Here is a 7,790-nt window from a genome sequence, read left to right as displayed (position 1 = left end):
AATAAATGAAACAAGATGGGATTGGGAGGGAGACAAACCATAAGTGACTCTTAATCTCACAAAACAAACTGAGGGTTGCCGGGGGGAGGGGGTTGGGGAGAAGGGGGTGGGATTATGGACATTGGGGAGGGTATGTGATTTGGTGAGTGCTGTGAAGTGTGTAAACCTGGTGATTCACAGACCTGGGGATAAAAATATATGTATATAAAAAATAAAATTAAAAAAAAAAAAATTTTTAAAACTTAAAAAAAAAAAAAAAGAAAAAAAAAAAAAAGAAAATACAAAAAAACAAAAACAAACAAACAAAAACAAACAAAAACTCCCATCATTTTCTATCACTTTATCTGACTTTACCTCTTCATAATGCTTACAGTAAATAATACATTTATTAACTAATTATCTCTCCCCTCCCACTAGAAAATAAATTCTATTAGAGCAGACATTTTTTTGTTTGTTTGCTTCGCCCTTGTATCCACTGTTTAGAAGAGTCTCTAGGAATATAAGAAGAGCTCAATAAATACTTCTGAAGGAAAGAATGGATAAAATTAATAACATCCAGGAAATGTAAATGTGAAATGTGAAGATTGTGGTTTTACCCATATGATTGCATTGTATTTATTTATAAAATAGAGGCTAAGACAATGAATACTTGCTTTCCCTGGTGTGATTCTGTTCTGCTTGTTCTGCTTGGCTCTTTTCTGGCATAGTGGTAGTTTATCTCTATTTGCCTTCTTTAACTTCCTATGGGAGCACCAGCGCCCCATGAGAGATCTAATGGACATGGACATGAGCCCCCTGAGGCCCCAGATCTAACTTTTCAGTTGTGAACTAAAGGCTGACAAAGATTACCATTTTAAAGTGGATAATGATGAAAATGAACACAAGTTATCTTTAAAAACAGTCATTTTAGGGGTTGGGGCGAAGGATGAATTACACATTGTTAAAGCAAAGGCAATGAAGTACAAAGGTAGTCTGATGGAAGTCACACTGGAAAATTTGAAAATGTCTGTATAGCCAAGATTTCCCTTGTGGGCTTGGAAATAACACCACCTGTGGTCTTATGATTGACATGTTGTTCAGGGTCTGTGCATAGCGGTGGAAAGCACTTAGTAGCTGTGGGGCAAGATGCTGAGTCAGAAGATGAAGAGGAAGAGGATGTGAAATTCCTTAGCCATCTGTAAAGTGCTCTAACTTTGGAACTTTTAGAACATTTCCAGAGAAAAGCAAAACTTGGTGCTGTGGAAATGATGATAAAGATAGAAGAAGAAGAAGAAGAAGAAGAAGAAGAAGAAGAAGAAGAAGGAGAAGGAGAAGGAGAAGGAGAAGGAGAAGGAGAAGGAGAAGGAGAAGGAGAAGGAGAAGGAGAAGGAGAAGGAGAAGGAGAAGGAGAAGAAGGAGAAGAAGAAGGAGAAGAAGAAGGAGAAGAAGACGGAGAAGAAGAAGAAGAAGAAGAAGAAGAAGAAGAAGAAGAAGAAGAAGAAGAGGAAGAAGAAGAAGAAGAAGAGGAGAAGGAGGAGGAGGGACGAGGGGGAGGGGTTGAGGAGGAAGGAGGGGGAGGAGATGATGATGATGACCATAATGATGAGGAAGAAGCTGAAGAAAAAGCTCCAGTAAAAAACCTATATGAGATTCTCCACCAAAATTGCAAACCAGAATGAAACAGACTCAAAACTATCCACATGAAGATCAAAAGGTATAGGATCAATAGAACAGGAAAAACTTTTCTTAAGACACCCAAAGGACCTAGTTCTGTAGAGGACATTAAAACAAAAATGCAAGTAAGTATAGAAAAAGGTGGTTTTCTTTCCAGAGTGGAAGCCAAGTTCATCAATTATGTGAAGAATTGCTTCCAGATGACTGACCAGGAGTTTATTCAAGATCTCCAGCATTGGAGAAACCTCTTTAAGAAAATAGTTTAAAAGTTTGTTAAAATTTTCCATCATTTCATTTCTGTAACAGTTAACATCTGGATATCCTTTTTATAACACAGAGTGAGAATTTTCCCTACCATGTCTATTAAATGTTGTCTAGGTTCCAATGCCAAGAATGTGTTGTCCAAAATGCCTTTCTACTTTTTAAAGATGGAACTCCACTGTTTGCTTGGGATTTAGTATGTATGGAATGTGATGATAGGACATAGTAGCAGTGATAATCAGACAATGGAAATAGTGGGGAGAAAAAAATAAACATGTGAAATAAACTCAGTATTTTAATAAAGTTACAGAAAAGAGTATGGAGTGCTTAATATTTGAATTTAAGTATAAAATTCAATCTACAAATTTACACACAGAATATTGTGTCAGTGGTGTGCAAATTACACATGCACATAAAAAGTAGAAGGAAATAAACTAAAGATCTCTATTAAAACTTTCTTAGAATGGTAAAACATAAAAGTATTTGTTTTTTATCATTTACATTTTCTTTCATCTTTAAATTTTCAATATACTTTTTAAAATTAGATAAAGATGTTTTAATAATCAAGCACCTACTGTGTGCCAGCCACTGGCTGGGACTTGTAGACATGAAGCTAAATAGGTGTTCTAATTTTAACTGGGATAGTATGTGAATCAACCAGTAATTGTAAATTTCAGTTAAATATGACAAATATCATATGAGCAATATGTGTGAGCCATAATGTTAAAGCCTATGTTTCTCACTTGTAAAATAAAAATAATAATACCTCTGCTTCATAGTCTTATGGTAATATTACATGATCTAATGTGAATAAAATATTTATCACAGCAGCTCACTAATAGTAAACTCAATTAGCCATTTATATTGTTATTCTTTTTTTTATTAACATGTATTATTTGTTTCAGGGGTACAGGTCTGTGAATCATGAGTCTTACACAATTCACAGCACTCACCGTAGCACATGTTATTCTTATCAGGGTAGTATAGAGGAAGAGTGATTACTTTTTGAACAATATCAGAGAACACCTGTTGAAGTAGTGGGCATTGGAGTGAACTTAAAAAGTAACAGTATTTGACAAAATAGCAACTAGTATGGGCTAAGAAACGTTAGGGTAACAAAAACTCCCCCAATTCTCAGGGGCTCAGGATAACAAAAACTTAATTATTTATACAGCAATGAGAAGGGACTGTCTCTGGCCATCATCATCCCTCAGAGGGATCTAGATGAACAGATCATTATAGTGACCTTTGCTTAACCTGTGCAGCAGTGGGAGTCATGTGCATTTTATCACTCACCATCTCCAAAATTTTCTGGGCAGAGGGCATGCATTTCACTTTCACGCACATTTCAATAGCCAAACGAAGCTACATGGCAGGGAGCCTGCTCGGCAGGGAGCCTGCTTCTCCCTCTGCCTCTGCCTGCCATTCTGTCTGCCTGTGCTCGCTCTCTCTCCCTCTCTCTGACAAATAAATAAAATCTTAAAAAAAAAAAAAGTTAGAAAGCTGGAAATATTGGGTGAAAGCAATTGTGATCAGCACAGATATATTGACAAGGGAAGTTGGTAGATTTGTTTCATCATTAGGATAATTCGGACAATGATACACTATTAGGACCTGACTTTTTCCTTTATCTCTGGGAAAAAAAAAAACAAAAACAAAAACAAAAAACAAAAAAACAAGTTGAGGGTGTATCATCTCTGGCAATATGGCAGAAATGGATACCTCCAAATTATCCTATTCCAAAAATGCCAGAGAAAGTTGAATAATTTTTAAAAGAATAGTTTAAAGTGCATGTCTGAGCTGGCAATAAAGTCAGAGTAATCCTTAGAGGCAGAAAGCAAATAGAAAGCGCAAATCCACAGTAATAAGTGAAATAAAGTCTGTGGCTTCCTTGGGAAAAGTTGTACATTCCTTAATATAGAGCTTTGATTTTAATAACCTGTGTGTGCCTAGAGCCCACATAAAGTGAACGATCAAATCAGAGATCACACATAAACCTGAGATTCAAGTGTAACAATTTCAGTGAAAGAAGGAACCCGGAAAAACAAATAAAACAGAAAATTAATCATTTGCAAAGATAGAAGCTTGTCTATTTTAGCCTTGGGTTCCAGAATTCTTAACCACAAGCTGGTGCTCATGCAGTTTTGGGGTCCAAACTCATTCTGCTTATGTGGTCTGACAACCCAGGAGAAGGAGTAAAGTTGAAAGCATCTCATGAAGTTATGTATTCTGACTGTTCAAAGGGCTAAGAATGTAAACCCTAAGAAGCAAATGCAAATAATCGCTGAAAGAACAAAACTTCACAGTCTAGGTCATAAGGGCCCTCCACAAACAAATAGAGTTTTTTCAAACATAAATGATCCATAAATATAATGATAAAGCAAATAAGGCAGTAAGACAGCATAAATGATATGTGCAACCAGAACAAATAAAGATTTTAGACATTGGAAATTATCATGTACAGAATGGAAATAAATTATCATCTATAGGATGCATAATATGTGTCATGTATTTAAAAAGTAGATAATCTAAAATATGGACAGGAAAAAGAGAGTGCAAACTTTTTATCCATGGCCAAAAAAGTTCAAATATAAATTTTAGAAATAAAATACTACGATCATTAGAATTTAAAGATCTAAGATGAGTTTAAAATTATAGTAAAATGAGCTTAACATAAAACTTACCATTTTGGGGTGCCTGGGTGCCTCAGTGGATTAAGCCTCTGCCTTCCACTGATCTCAGTGTCCTGGGATCAAGTCCCACCTCAGGCTCTCTGCCTAGCGGGGAGTCTGCTTCCCCTCTCAATCTCCCTCTGTGCCCATGTTCTCTCTCTCTCTCTCTTTTTCTCGCTCAAGCAAGTAAATAAATATTATTATTTATTTAAATTTATTTAAATATTATTATTTTCTTAAAAAACAGCTTTTTAACCATCTTAGTGTGCATTATCCAGTGACGTTTACAGTGTTGTACAACCATCATCACTGACTAGTCCTGATGTCTTATTTGTTCAACATCCCAAAAAGAAACCCTCTACCATTAAGTTAGAAGTGTTCCTTCCTCTTCTATTTTTACTTTTCACAGGAATTTGAAAAAGATTGGTTAATTTTTCTTTAGATATTTGGTAGAATTGATAGGGAGTCATATGGTCATGGATTTTCCTTTGTGAAAGGTGTTTGATAAGTGATTCAGTGTCCTGTTATAGTTCTATTCAGACTTTTAAATTTCTTCTTGAGTCAACTTTGTGAATTTGTAGGCTTTAAAAATTTGTGCATTTGTCTGTCTTATAGTATTCTCTTTTAATCCTTGATATTTTGTAAGATTTATAATAATGTCTCAACTTTCATTTCCGATGAAGTAATTTTAGTCTTCTCTCCTTTATTCTTCATCAATCTGGGAAAACATTTGTCAGTTTTGGTAGTCTTTTAAAGAACAAATTTTTGTTTCCAGTGATTTTTTGCTATTTTTCTAATCTCTACTTCATTTTTCATCACTCTAGTCTTTATCATTTTTCTTTTCTTTTTCTGGCTTTGCATTTTGCTTGCATTCCTTCTTCATTTGCTTCAAATTATTTTTTAATTTTACTTGAGATTTATTTTTGACCTATTGCTTGTTAAAGAGCATGTTATTTAATTTCCACATATTTGTGGATTTTCCAGTTTTCCTCTGTTAATTTCATTCCACTGTCATTGGAAAAAAAAAAATATTGTCTATGATCTCAGCTTTCTTAACTTTATTGAGTCTTATTTTGTGGCCTAACATGGCCGAGTCTGGAGAATGTTCCATGTGCGCTTGGAAAAGTGTGTGTTCTGCTGTTATTGGGTAAAATATTTTGTATATGTCTCTTAGGACCAATTGGTCTATAGTGTGCTCAAGTTCTCTGTTTCATTATTGATTTTCTTTCTGGTTGTTTTATCTATTATTGGAAATAGGGAACTGAAATCTCTTATTATTGTGCTGTTGCTTATTTCTCCCATCAATTCTATAAGTATTTGCTTCATATATTTGGGAGTTCCGATGATATATACATCTTATATTTTTCTACTCAGTTGATGTTATTATCATTATGTAATGTGTTTCTTTGATTCTTGTGATGATTTTTGTCTTAAAAATCTTTTTTTTTTTTTCCCCTGATGTAAGTATGATTGCCCTTGCTTTCTTTCAGTTGCTATTTACATGCAGTATCTTTTGTCTTTCTTTCACTCTCTGCCTTGGTGTATCTTTGGATCTAAAGTGAGTCTGTTAAAAATAGCAGAATATAGTTGAACAACTTCTTAAAAAATACATTCTGTTAATATCTGCCCTTCAATTGAAGAGACTAATTTACCTTCAAAATAATTACTGATAGAAAACTTACTTCTGTTATTCTATTGCATTTTCTCTATGTCTTAAATCTTTTTTGGTCCTCGATTCTCCCATTACAGCTTTATTATTTATTTAATTGATGTTTTGCAATGAACCACTCTGATTTCCTTCTCATTTTTTTTTATGGATTTTTTTTTTTTAGGTATTTTATGAGTGGTTATCCCGAGGATTCCATTTAACCCCTTAGGTTCATAACAATAGTTTGATTTAATACCAACTAAATTTGAATAGTGTACCAAAACTCTTCCTCTATTCAGGTTTTTCCCTACCCCTTTATGTTGTCATTTTTGTTGTATGTTGTATTTGTTATATGCTGTAGTCTTCTCTCTTTTTTTCTTCATCAATCGGGAAAAAGATTTGTTAATTCTGGTAATCTTTTACAAGAACAAATTTTTGTTTTCAATGATTTTTTGCTATATTCTAATCTCTGCCATATATATATATATATATATATATATATATGAATCCATTAATTTAGACTTATAATTATAGTTTATAGCTGCATATCCATCAATATAGACTTATAATTAAAGTTTTATGCATTTGTCTTCTAAGACACAGGGGAAGAAGAAAAAACAGGGGAAGAAGAAAAAAACAACCCAAAACACAAAGATACCAGCTTTTATATTTATCTATATAGATATTATTTATTTTACTAGAATTTTTATTTCATCAGATATTTTCTTTTTTTAAAGATTTTATTTGTTTATTTGACAGACAGATCACAAGTAGGCAGAGAGGCAGGAGAGAGAGAGAAGGGAGGAAGCTGGCTCCCTGCTGAGCAGAGAGCCTGATGTGGGGCCCAATCCCTGGACCCTGGATCATGACCTGAGCCGAAGACAGAGGCTTTAACCCACTGAGCCACCCAAGCGCCCCTCATCAGATATTTTCAAGTTACTCTCTGATATTCTCTTGCTTCAGCCTGTAGAGTTCCCTTTAACACTTGTTGTAGGGCAGGTTTACTAATGACAGAATCGCTTAGCTTTTGCTTATCTGGGAATATCTTAATTTCTCCTTGTTCTTTTTTTTTTTTTTAATTTGTTTGTATTTCTTACAACCTTTTAATGTAGAATGTGACTTGAGCACTACATTTCCACTCACGGAACTTGTGGAGTTACTTCTACAACAGCTTTACAACACGCCTAACTAAGTAGGCTGAGAATGTCGCTACTCTAAACAATGCTCCTCTTTGGAAAACAAGACCTATACATGGTTACTCCCATCTGATTGGTTTAACTACTAGTTTCTAGAGGCCTGGTACATGCAGCTGGTAACTACAGGGGACAGAAGATTTAAAAAGTAGATCCTAGAGGGTGAAAGCTGTTTTAACCAACATTTCTCTTTAAAACATCAAGGTATAGCTCAGAACACTTCAGTGACAGACAAATCCGCTTGGTAGCTAAACACTTTAGACCACAGTTAATGTTAGGTTACGCACACCTCACAACAAGGTCACCTTGTCCGGTTACAATGAGCCGGTGTGGCACTAGGGAAGAAAAACTAGCTGGGCTTTA

The 7,790-nt window shown here is 34.7% G+C and overlaps 1 pseudogene; it reads left to right on the top strand.

Moving 5' to 3' along the window:
• Nucleotides 1–762: 762 nt before the first annotated feature.
• LOC131811403 (nucleophosmin-like) lies at nt 763–1,914 on the top strand (annotated as a pseudogene).
• Nucleotides 1,915–7,790: the final 5,876 nt, after the last annotated feature.

The sequence above is a fragment of the Mustela lutreola genome, chromosome 11 (genome assembly GCF_030435805.1).
Source record: "Mustela lutreola isolate mMusLut2 chromosome 11, mMusLut2.pri, whole genome shotgun sequence".
NCBI lineage: Eukaryota > Metazoa > Chordata > Mammalia > Carnivora > Mustelidae > Mustela > Mustela lutreola.
This window is presented reverse-complemented; position numbering and strand designations above follow the sequence as displayed.